This window comes from Plectropomus leopardus, chromosome 1 (assembly GCF_008729295.1).
Source record: "Plectropomus leopardus isolate mb chromosome 1, YSFRI_Pleo_2.0, whole genome shotgun sequence".
Taxonomy (NCBI): domain Eukaryota; kingdom Metazoa; phylum Chordata; class Actinopteri; order Perciformes; family Serranidae; genus Plectropomus; species Plectropomus leopardus.
Window position 1 is genome coordinate 7,563,393 of NC_056463.1, and position 12,354 is coordinate 7,575,746.

Here is a 12,354-nt window from a genome sequence, read left to right on the forward strand (position 1 = left end):
CTTCCTCAACATTTGTTACTTGTTGTTACTTTACATATTTAGATATTAATTTAAAAAATACAAATCAACTAATAAATTATGATGTATCATTATAGATTAGATGGAAGCTAGCAGTATATACGGTAGGCTTGGGCAGTATCACAGTATTACGGTATAGAGGGGTACTTAGAAATCCCCAAAATATGTTTTTCAATAAATACAGGCACTCCTGTTCCTAATTAACTCATCGTATGTAGTGCACAGCATGCACTACAGAGCTCTGTCTCTGGTGTCTACTGGTTGAACGGGCAGGTGAGCTGAAAAACACTGCGACACCTTGTGGTGGAGGGATGAGCGACAGGACTGTAAACAGCCAGCAGCCAGTGGTCAGCAACGGATGAGAGAGATAAAAGCATGATAATACATCTTACTTGGTGAATTAAGGATTTATTTTAAAGAAACCAGAGCTGGTGATTGTTGGAACAGTGGGCTTACTATCTAGATTACTAGCAAGAGTACCAAGACGTTACATGTTTTAGCCCACTTTATTCATTTAGGTTATTGCTCAAAGCAGTCACTGGCTTCCAAGAATATCAATTACAATCTATCAGTAGACATTTGAGACCTATTTTAGGTGTGTGATGAATGACAGATTTATACAAATTTACAAATGCATGTATATCCACAACAAATTTTTCTCAAGAAATGTTTTGTTTAGCAAAAGTTAAGCTTAAATAGTTGTGTTTGGATTTTCATGAGACGATAAATAGATACAGGACACTTGGACAATGCTGCACAGAACGTTTTTGGACATGTTATAACCTTTTCTGATGTATTTAGTTCCTACTCTGTCAAAGTTTTTGTCTACTGACAAGCTTTTATTTTTTGGGCACTCTAGGAGAGGTCGACAGATTATCAGCCTGGGCGATTATTGGGGCTGATATTTGGCATTTTGCTGATGATCTGTATTGGCATTCTATTTTAATGATTGCCAATAAAATTAATTAATAAGTAAAAAATATATAGTGTCAGCGTTGGAGGAACTTTGAAGTTTCTAAAATCTCCAGGAGTTATTTTTATCTACTCATTTAATCCAATCATTTAAAATAAAAAGAAGTTGCTGGGAACTTGTTGTATATGATGTTGATCGTTTCAGTTTTGACTAAACATTTGATAAAGGCATTCAAACAAAGTTTTGAGTTGGAGTTTGTTATATTCCAAATTCTTAATATTGACGGAAAGATTGTCATTTTTATTGTAAATGCATATCGGTTCCAAGTATCGGTTATCGGTCTCATTAACTACTAATAGTCATTATCGGCTCTGGTGAACTATTCCCTTTAAGGGTGGTATGTACAGTATGGCCAGTGTAGGAATGAAACTGTCTGTAGGGACTGTCCTCAGATGACTCATGGTACTTTTCAGTAACTGCCTCCTTTCTAATGTGACTTCAAACAATCAGAGAAGAGTTTTAAGTACAAAAACATGCCAACATGGCGATTAGGAATGCCCATTAGCACTCGTCATATCTCCAAAATTACTCCTCAGCTCAACACAAAGCTGGCCAGCAAAACCCCCGGCAGAGAAATGTACTGAGAGTTGAGGCAAACAGTGATGTCACTGGAAAGTGACTGTCAGTTTGACAAGCTCAGAGCAGCTGCAGAAACACACACACACACACACACACACACACACACACACAAATATACAAACTGACTGTTTTTTCTGGTGTAAGTGAAACATAAGGATGGGACACGAGCTGGGGACAGGCTGAGGGACAACTACTCTACTAAAAACTTGTGTTCGATCATCGCCATGATCTTCATCACTGGCAATCCGCTGCTGCAGTATTGCAGAGACAAGTCTGCTTTGATTGGTGTCGAAGTGTTATGGCTGTTGTTTAATGCAGTTTAATTGCATGATGATTTGAATGAAAAGTCTACACAGCTAAATGCAACTCTGACATAACATAATTTAGATCTGATGTTGATGTGATGGATTTACACAACTGAAGAATTGAGAGCCACCGATTTGATTTTTATACAGACATTAATGGAAACTAATGGTCTGTAGAAAAAATAGACTGAAAACACAAGTCTAAGCAGCGTGCATGTTATGGACTTAAATTAATTCAATTAGTCAGTGATTCAATTTACTCTCTCTGCAATTAATTTACTCAAGGTAACCCAAAATAAGTACATTATAATAACCTGAAATATTAAATTTAATGTTATTTAACAAAAACTGCAGTCTCTCATTTACATATAAGTTTATGGTACTTCATCTTGAACTCAGTTTCCTTCTGTTTGCTTTGATTATTCTAGAGATTTTTCTTGAACTTGATTAGTATCCAGCTTTGTCTAATTCAATTGGTTGGACATTAATTTAAAAAGGCACATATTTGTAAGACCAAAAAGTACATTTAATCTATTTAAAATTAAATCTATAACACAGTAAAATGCAAAGACAGTGATTTCCAAGCAATTACAAGATACAAGTACTATATCACAACTTAACAGTGATGGAATGTAACTTAGTACATTTACTCAGACACCAAAGCCCATCTTCTGCTACTTTATACTTCTACTCCACTGCAACCCAGAAGGTAACAACTACATTTTGATGTAATATTATAGATAAGATACCCATCCATATAGAGCAATTAAAATAAGCCCTTCCTTTACACACTGCAACATTAAGGTGACACATGCATTAAATAACCATAATTACAATGAATGACTTTAACGTTTGGAAGAATTTTTGATGGCATGCCTTTGTAATTTTACATAAATAAAATTTTAAATGCAGGACTTTTAACTGTAATTTTGTATTTTTACTCATGTGGTATTGCTGCTTTTTCTTAAGTAAAATCCTGAGTAGTGTTATGCATATATTTGTTTGTATTTAGTAATGCCTCCACAAGCTCTGCTGCACTTTTCTCCATCACACTGTTTTCCGGTCTGCTGCCAACACACACTGACTGCTGAATATGAGCACATACAGTAATATAATACGTGGGCTGATTTATGACCTGAATGAGGATTCCTACGGAGGTATTAATCACGTGGTTTCACGTGTCCTGCTTCAGGGATTCTGCCATGTGACAGAGCTGCATTAATGTTACTGGTTTACAACTGAAACTGTTTTATTATTTTTGCAGTTGAATTGAACAGGAGAAGGCAAATCACGCGCAAGCAGCACCCACCATAATTTTTTTAAGTCTTAGAAATTTAATTATTCATCTAGTTCTTACTGTTGAAATGATTTTTAGTTTGTTTAAAAAAAAGCATTTTAAATTGATTCTTTGTGGAATTAAAGGAATATTGTGTCATGGTGTCACCCATATGGGATGATGACCATGAAAATTCAAGTTATATAATACTATAATGTTTAATTACAAAACACAAAAACGAGTAAAAAAATATGTATTTTTTTTTGATTCATTAAAGTTTTTTTTATATGATTTCCCTAATCAAACACTGAGACAGTAAAACTCAATAGATCCAAATAAATAAATAAATAAAAAGCTGCAATGATACATTAAATAATCAATCGGTGGACTGAAAAAAAATCTACTAATTTGCTTTTGCTTGAGTAATTTTTATGTAAAAATATTCAGTTTCCAACTTCTTATATTTTAACATTTTCTACTTTTCCCTGTACATGTAATATTTCGGGGTTTTGGACTGTCGATCCGACAGAAGGAGAAATTTGAGGTTGTCACTTTGGGCTCTGGGAAATTCATAATTTTCTGTCATTTCAACAAGTCATTTTTCTTGATATTTATCAAACTTTGGCTACAACAAAACAAAACAAAATCTACTGTTTTGGGCTCTGCTTTGACTATGAGTCCCTTTGTCCTTCCTGTTTCAGGTCACGACTTCAATCAGTGCTCCTTTTGTCACTGCGTCTTTGAACACAACAGCAGCGTCGCTCTGATTTACATCTATGAGGAGGAGGAGTGAAAAAACATCCCAACGTCAGAGGCAGCTGATGACAAGGCCAGACCCCGGCCATCAGGTGACGTCCTGGGACACAACGCTGGACATTTGTCCCCTCAACAGGAAATGACCTGATGGCTTTGTCACAGTATGAGCAAATAGAGAGAGCAGGTTGAATTGATTTAACCTTTGACCCCCCGAGAGGAGTGAAGACAAAGGTGGACCTGATGTGTTTGCAAGACCAAAACAGAGTGGAGGATTATGGAAGCAGAAAGATAGACGTTGCTGCTACCTTAAACTGTAAATCAGAGTCTGTAATGATCATAATGTTTGTTATGAGGGCGACAAATGTTCAAATCTGTATTTAAGTAAGACTAATAATATCACACTGGAAAAACACAAGCAACTAACTGTACTATCAAAAGTGTCACAAGTAAAAGTACTCACTGTGCAAAATGGCTTTTTTTCAGAGTTATAAATATTGTATATAAATGTTACTGGATTTTCATTGATAATATGTACAGCGTGTGTAAACGTTATAGCTTGTCAAAGTAGAGCTACTTTTGAAATCATTTACTTTTGGGTAGTTTAATGGTTTAAGATTCATTGTATTTCACAGGATGTTTTGTATAAAATCTTAATTTGTATGCTAATGCAGCTATAGCTGTCAGATAAATGTAGTGGACTAAAAGGTGAAATATTCCCATCTGAAATGTCCAGAAAATTTAAAGTAAGTAAAGCTAAAGTAAAGTACAAGTGCAGGTCATGCATATATATACGTAGCTACTGTCTTCTACTGAATATATGTCTTAAAACAATAAATATCCAATGAATTTTCTGTTGCTGTGACTGACTGTCCCTCCCCTCTGTATCTGAAGATGTGACTTTCAAAATCAGCAGGTCAGATTGACCAAAATCTGTGTAATCAAGTGAAGAAATACATTTCTGTGGTTTTCTCTCTGCTGTGGTGACTCATAGCTTCAGTGTTGTTTCATAAGAGGGGAAAACCGTGAGAGTTTTCAGGAACAATGACTGAAAAGTCACGGAGCAGCAAGGAGTCATGCAACAGTTCAGATCAGAGCAAGCAGCAGCAGCTCAATGACTATGTATCAGAAGCATTTACAGCGCTGTAACAACACAGCCTCACGAACTATATTACAGTTGCGGTAAAGATACTACTATAATTGCATAATGCATTTAGTGCGTGGTTACACAGTTGCGTTTACTGTGTTTACAAGAGTTAACATGAACAACTCACCGATGTCAATTTTCTGAATTGATAAATAGAAGTTGAAACCTACTAAAAGTTTATAATTTCCTGCCATAAAAGCTTAATTGGGTCCAGTCAGAAGTCTGAAAGAACAACTCTGTATTTTTGAAATGTCTTTCATGCTTTTATATGTTATTTTGTATGAAGAGTTTTTGTTAAAACAAAACTCTGTGGCTACAAGGTTTAACCAGCCTGACAACTGCAAAAGCAGAAGAAGACAAAGATGTGAGCGTAGGTTTTGTTTCGAAAATGTACACCTACACTCCGAGCAACAGTTAAGTAAGATTAGAAGAAATCACCAATCAGGGGTTAAAGAAACTGTACGCTCAGTATCAAAACATGTGCAGGAACACATGGAGCCTGCCAAGTTGGAATTAACAGGAAAAATGTTGTTTTCGCAAAGCTCTTCTTCAAACCTCATGTCAGAAATGGAGGGGTTAGTGCCAGACAAAATTTGGACTGACAAATCACAATATAAACCTGTTCAATCTAATCACAGAGTGGACTGCAGAGGGCCCAAAGAAAAACACACTGATTCAATATTTAGAGCCCAAATACACTACAGTGGTAGAAAAATGATCAAGGGTCACTTTAACTTTCCTGTACTGGAAAACATATCTAAAACTGAGGGACATCTGTGTGTGTGTCCCAGCAGGCGACTTGCATCCAATTAGACCAGTTAGTCACGGCCATCACAGTGAGTACAGAGGTCAACCACCTTGCCATGAAACAGGAAGTAGTAATTCACAGTCAGTCCTGGTGGCAGCGTCACTCATCCAGTCAACAGAGAAGTTGTACACCTGTTGCCTATTGAAGCTGCCTGCGCTGTTGGTTCAGTTTGATTCAGATTGGATGCCTTTTGTGTTTCTGTAAGTGTGTAGTATGGGCCAAGAGAGAACCTATACAATTTTGAGGCGGATGCTCCTAAATTTCTGGGCTGGTGCACAAATTATTGTATCCTTAAAGCATGCAAAGAACTGCTTTGTGTGCTTACAGTTTGACTTTACACTTTCACATTTAAAGTTCACTTATTTCCTGTTAATTCTAAACCTGTGTGTGAACAAGTATTGCTATATTTTAAGGGGAAATTATGTTCATTATCAGGTTCATACTCCCACTGTTTGACACCAATCAACGATGAAACAGTGTAACAAATGTTACATATCCACGATTTGCAGAAACGTGAAAATTAAACATTTATTCTGGCAGTAGGGATGCTATGAGAAGTGAAACAACTCATAATCCAGGTGACAGTCGGTTTGTTTAGACTGTTAACGGGAGTTGTAAAACAGAGGAGGGGTAGAGCTGTGTGGTTAGGGAGTCCCTCTAAACTCTGATCCATCTGGAAACCACATCTAGGGCCAGAAGACTGTCACCCTGTCCTGTTTCTACGTGTCCCAACATGTCCAGCCTCAGCAGATCGGATCAGATTGAGGTTTCATGGTTTCCTCGTTTGAGCTTTGATGATGATGTTGACGACAGCTGAAAATATACTGTTTGTTTGTGTTCACTAGGAAGAAAAACAACAGCATTGGCTGACAAAGGTGTACTTCACACATCTGAGCTGGAAACACCAAGTTAATTACTTGGTGACATCAACCAGGAGAGAATGAATCTTTTTGGTGCTTTATTTAGTTTTAAATCATTATATGTGTATTTCTTTCTGTCGTCCCTTTTGTCCCGCTGATTAAATGTTATGGACTAAATAATAAATTAAGAAAATATAGTAGAAGTTACTATTAATTGCAGCTGTTATTTTCAAAATTCATAAACTAACTAGAAGGGCGCCTCAGAGAGGGCAGACCTCTGCCAAAGCCAAAAGTCCCATCTTGCAACCTTAATGAATGCAAACAATAATTTGTGCATCCACCCTGGAATTTAGTATGTTCTGTCTCATCATACAACCTTCCACCAAGTTCTTTAAAAATCATGACATAACCCTGCTGACAAACAAAAAAAAAAAACCCAAAACAAACCATAACCTCCTTGACTGACGTAATTAAGATGAACAAATCCAAATTAAATTTTACCAGCAATGTTCAAGTTACAGGTGTTGACGTATTTTGCATCATTAAAGTTCAAGTCCAGTTTTTATGATAGAAAAAATCATCAAAGTCATCAAAGTTTGTAATGCACAAAGCATAAATACAAATCCAACACAACAGCAGAACATGCCCTGAACAACACAGACACACACGCCTAATAAAAATACCCTCGCCTGGTATCCAAAGCTATAACTGATCTGGCATCAGTCCCTGGTGGGATATTGAGGGTTCTTGAATGAAATGTGAGACACTGACTGGAACACCAAGCAGACGGAAATGGGATTAAGAGCTTCAGACAAACTCAAAAACCAGAGAAAATCTGGATTGAAGACGGACAATACGATAACCAAGTGGAAAAGGACTGTGTTGGCTCTCTTTGATAACTTAATGTCAAAAAGGAAGTGAGTCCTCTAACTGTCTGACATAGAGAGGAGTAATTGCGTCTTCGGCTGACAAAAATCTGCAGAGGGGATCCAAGCTTGCTTTAGCTATAGTCAATTGTCAATTTTTATTATTTTTGTTAATGATATTAGAATTAAAATTTATTAAGAGACTTTTTTACTGCAGATTCTTTTCTTGACTGTGATCATTCCCTGCTGATTAATTATCTTTTAGCAGTAGGGATTATTACATCTGGAATTCTAAAAATACTGTCATAACAATGGTAAATGTTTAAAATAACACTTGTTTTGTTTTAGGGTTTTTTTGCCCAAAAAAATCACAGAAAGTATCTTTTAGAGAAGCCAGTAGTTTTTTCTGTGACCTGACTGTATGCTGATACGTGAGAAGCAAAACTTGGAGCCACTAGCATCTGATCAGCAGTAACTGTTCTGAACTGGGGAGGCTGGTCTACTCTGAGGACTCCAGATTGAAACCAGTCAAACTAGTGCAAATGAAAGGGTGACCTCGAGACCCTAAAATACATTTAGGTGTGAGAGTGAGTGTGAATGTGAGTGACAACAGTACAGCTGCCTTGACCTTTGACATATGAAAACCAAAATCTAATCAGTTTATTGTTGAGTCCAAGTGAATTTTTGAGACAAAAAAATAAATTCCTTCATGGTGTTCTTGAGATATCGCAGGGGAAGGAAGGACGGAAGAATGGCTATTGCCAGCAAAGAGACATAAAAAAAAAATAAATCACAACTCTTTATCCTTGCTTTACTATTGTGTCTCCTGTGAAACTTTTTTAAGTCTCAAGAAACACTTTGTTGACTCCAAATTAACTTCCATGTACACAGTGTTGACACACTGAGCCTCCTACACTTCTGACATCAAAAGAAGCGAACGGCTGAAGCAAGCAGGGACGGAGGAGTGAGGAGGCGTACCATTTCCAGGCATCACACTCACAAATAGACAGTATGATTAGGACTTTGAAGAATCAGGGAGGGGTGGCGAGGACGTCAGTTGACAACAACAATGAAAAGCAGAACTTTTCCCAACAAATCAGCAAAAAAGCCCAGTGTTTCGACATATTACTATAATAAACACCAGCACGAAAAAAGCGGCTCAAGGTTAAAGATTTTTGGTATTATATTACCTTGGTTTTAGATTTATAAAGTGAATATACAGTGGATATGTAAAAGAGAAAACAAGTAGAGAGAATATATAGGAATTGGTACTAAAATAAATTGTTATAAAATGTTATAAAATATAAAAAAGCAGTGTAAGTAGTTTTAAAACTATGTTTACCTGATGTATATCTGTTGTTATGCAGTGTGACAGCTGCCAAGCATTCAAATATTTTAGCTTCAACCTGTCTCATTGCTGGACTGGGATTGGTCTCGGTTTGACCCATATCTGGCCTCTGATTGGCTACTTGCTCAAATGTCTTTGGGCTGAGTTCCAGATGCACAGAGCTGGATCCGGTGCTGGCCCCCTTACACTGTCAGCTCATGTACTGAGCAGCATGGCAGAAAACATACCACCTTAAAAGTTGCAGGTAGCTGCTGGTAGCCTTATAGTGAATTCAAAATGTTCTTATCAGTCTTTAGATAGCTAACTGTAGCCTTTATAACTTAGCTGATGTTTTTTTGTTTTTTTTTAATTTAGCATGTTAAACTTGGTCAGGTTGTGCTACATCCACAATGCCAGCAGGAAATGAAAGCTGGATGAGCTACATTTTCATAGTCTAGCCTACAGATTGGCGATAAATCGAATATAATTGATGTATCGCAGCTTGTCCCACGTGCCATGTATGATATTACTTTATCACGAACAGAGCATAAATGATCTTGGGTTTTTTTTAGCCACCGGCATGACACTCATTTTGGCATTTGATCGCGACTATTTTGCCATATTTTGTGACCTGGGAGCACCAGTGCAATTTGGAAATCTTTGCAATATATCAACTGGAAAGCTGTTACTTTGTTTCCAGCTCAAAGTGGATGAATCCTCATACTGCAGTTACAGTTTAACTTTCTGCTTACACTGACATCAAACTGTTGACCAGAAGTTTCAAGTCTACAGAAAAACATCAACAATTCCAACCCGAGACGAATCGGGTCTTCAAAGTAAAAGCACCACAGGTCCTGCTTTGATATATTTAACTATAACAACTTTAACTTTTGCGCTATTTAATTTTATACTTTACTTTATTTAACATTATAATAGTATTTTATTCAAATTTATTAGATTAAGTAACTTTATTTTATCTCATTAGCTACTTTTTTTGTATCTGAAGTATATTTAATAATTTTGTATTGTAGTACTGTACAGTAGTTTGGAGGAGATTTCAAAATATCGAGGTATATATCGTGTGCTGCCGAAAAATCTTGGGATTATTTGTTAAAGCCGTATCACCCAGCCCTAGTCTAGCCTATCAGATGAGCTGGACCTCTGCCTGCACTGCAACATTTCCTCAGAATGGGTGTTTCGAATGCGTCTCTATTTGCTACTACAACCATGTTATTACTTAAAACTGTCTAAACATAGTTAGTTGTTTGACTGACTGTTGCATAATATTCGAAATATGATGAAACTATAAAGTCTGTCTAACATTTGATCGTATGGTCAGTTATAGTTGACTAGTATCTAAATTTGCAACCATAAAAACAGTGGTTATATAACCTTTGAATAGAACCACAGCTTAACCGTGAGCATGCACACATGTGCGTGCATCATAGGTGCACTCTGGTACCTAAAAAAATAGCACTACACCTATGACAAAAACTACAGTGACCAGATGTTTTAGAAAATACCTGGCCATTTACAAATAAACTATGAAATTGTAATCTGTTTAAAAAACATTTCTGTCCTCAGTGGAAACCAGCAGGCTTGGAGCTGAGAGCCACACGTAAGCAGTCAGAAACTAACACACTATTGGTTTGGACTGTTTCATGGGATTTGCTGACAATATGAAATGTCAAACGTCAAATGACAGTCGTCAGCCATATCCTTTAAGTTGTTTTTAGTATTATTGCAAAATAAAATTAATCAATGCAGAATTTAATTATATGAACAAAAACATTGCTGCATTTCTTGTGTAAAATGCAGTCTGTGCACAATTTAATTTTTTCATTGACCTAACTGCACATCATGTAACATGTTGCAGAAAAGATGAATTATTATTTCAATGTAATTTTCTTATCAATGGGTTACAGTCTATTAAAATCACACTTTCACTACTAACACTAACAGGAATGTCGTTCGTAACTCTTTAAGAAGCATTTCATGCCAAAAAATACTTGTTTAAGCTTCTTTTTCTTATTTGTTTCTCTATTTCTTATGTGGACACTGACCTGCACATCTGTGTAAATAATCTATTAAATAGAGCTGGGAAAATTTGGGAAAAGAGTGACACCTGTATCTCAGCATTTGATTCAGCTGCTATCAGGTTCGTGTTCTCTCGGTTTATTTGAATGTGTCCCAAGGAGAGGAGGTGGGGGAGTGTGAGAGTCCAGAATGATACCAGCCTCGGTTTAAAGGGCACTTGTCTTGGATTTCACAAGCTGCTAAATTTAACGTACTGCCTTCCCATTAAGCTGTGAGGAGTCTGTGATGTGAGCTGTTTTGTCCCACACTAACACTTTATATCTCCGAAGCTGTGAAAAGTCTCACTTTTACAGGACAACAAATAAACAAACACCAAAATGCATGAAATGTTCAAATGAACTGTTGAACCTGAAATGGGAATCGGGATGTCAAACTTAAGTTAACTTTCTGGATTTGCTATCCAACAAACTACTTAATATCATAATCTATGAAAAGCAAATTTTTAGTAAAATTTTGATTTTAATCTAATGTTAACAGACGTGCCATCCTCATTTAGCTTAGTTTTAGTTTTTGGGATTCAAGTTAAAATAAAGTGCCATGGTTACATTATTTTAGTCAAAGAGTTTAGTTCTGGTCATGCAGTGAACTGTAAATATCTCACACGTTTTCTGCTTTTTCACATTTATGCCAAATAATAAATACGATTTCCCCACAATCTGACTCTGAAACTTATGATCAATGTTGCATAATGTGAAACCATTGTGATTTCAGCCACGCAGACTTAAGCGTTTGTAGACACAATCTACAGAAGACAAAAACAGACAACTTCAAACTTAAAAACAAATGAAAATCACTCTGTCTGTGAGCTGAGATCATTTCACCTGTTTGAACAAATTGTCTTAAACTGTTGTCCAGTGATCACTCACTCACACACACAGACACACACACACACACACTCACACACACACACACACACACAGATCAGAGACCTGACAACTGCGTGACACTATGACCTCCTCAGCAGGACATGAGTCTGGAGCACTGAGCGTTCACATCTCTGCGTCAGTCTGATGCAACTGGACAGACTGACACAAACAAAGTTACATATTACATCTAGGGTCCTATGTTACTGTTATTTTAATGCAAAAGGTGTAATTATTGGTAAGTTTTGGCCTTTCTTGGTCGACCTGACAACATAAAAAAAATCAGACTTTTTCAAAGACCCTAAAATACCATTCAGTAAAATTACACTTGTCTTAATACTTAAGAGGAGTGTTTTGTAACTTGAGTGTTTAATTACAACATCAAGTATTTATAGGCACTAAAACACTATGAAAACAGATAATGAAATTGGATCATGTTTTGATTGTGAGAGGTAAAATATCTGTGTAGTGTGTCCGGTTAT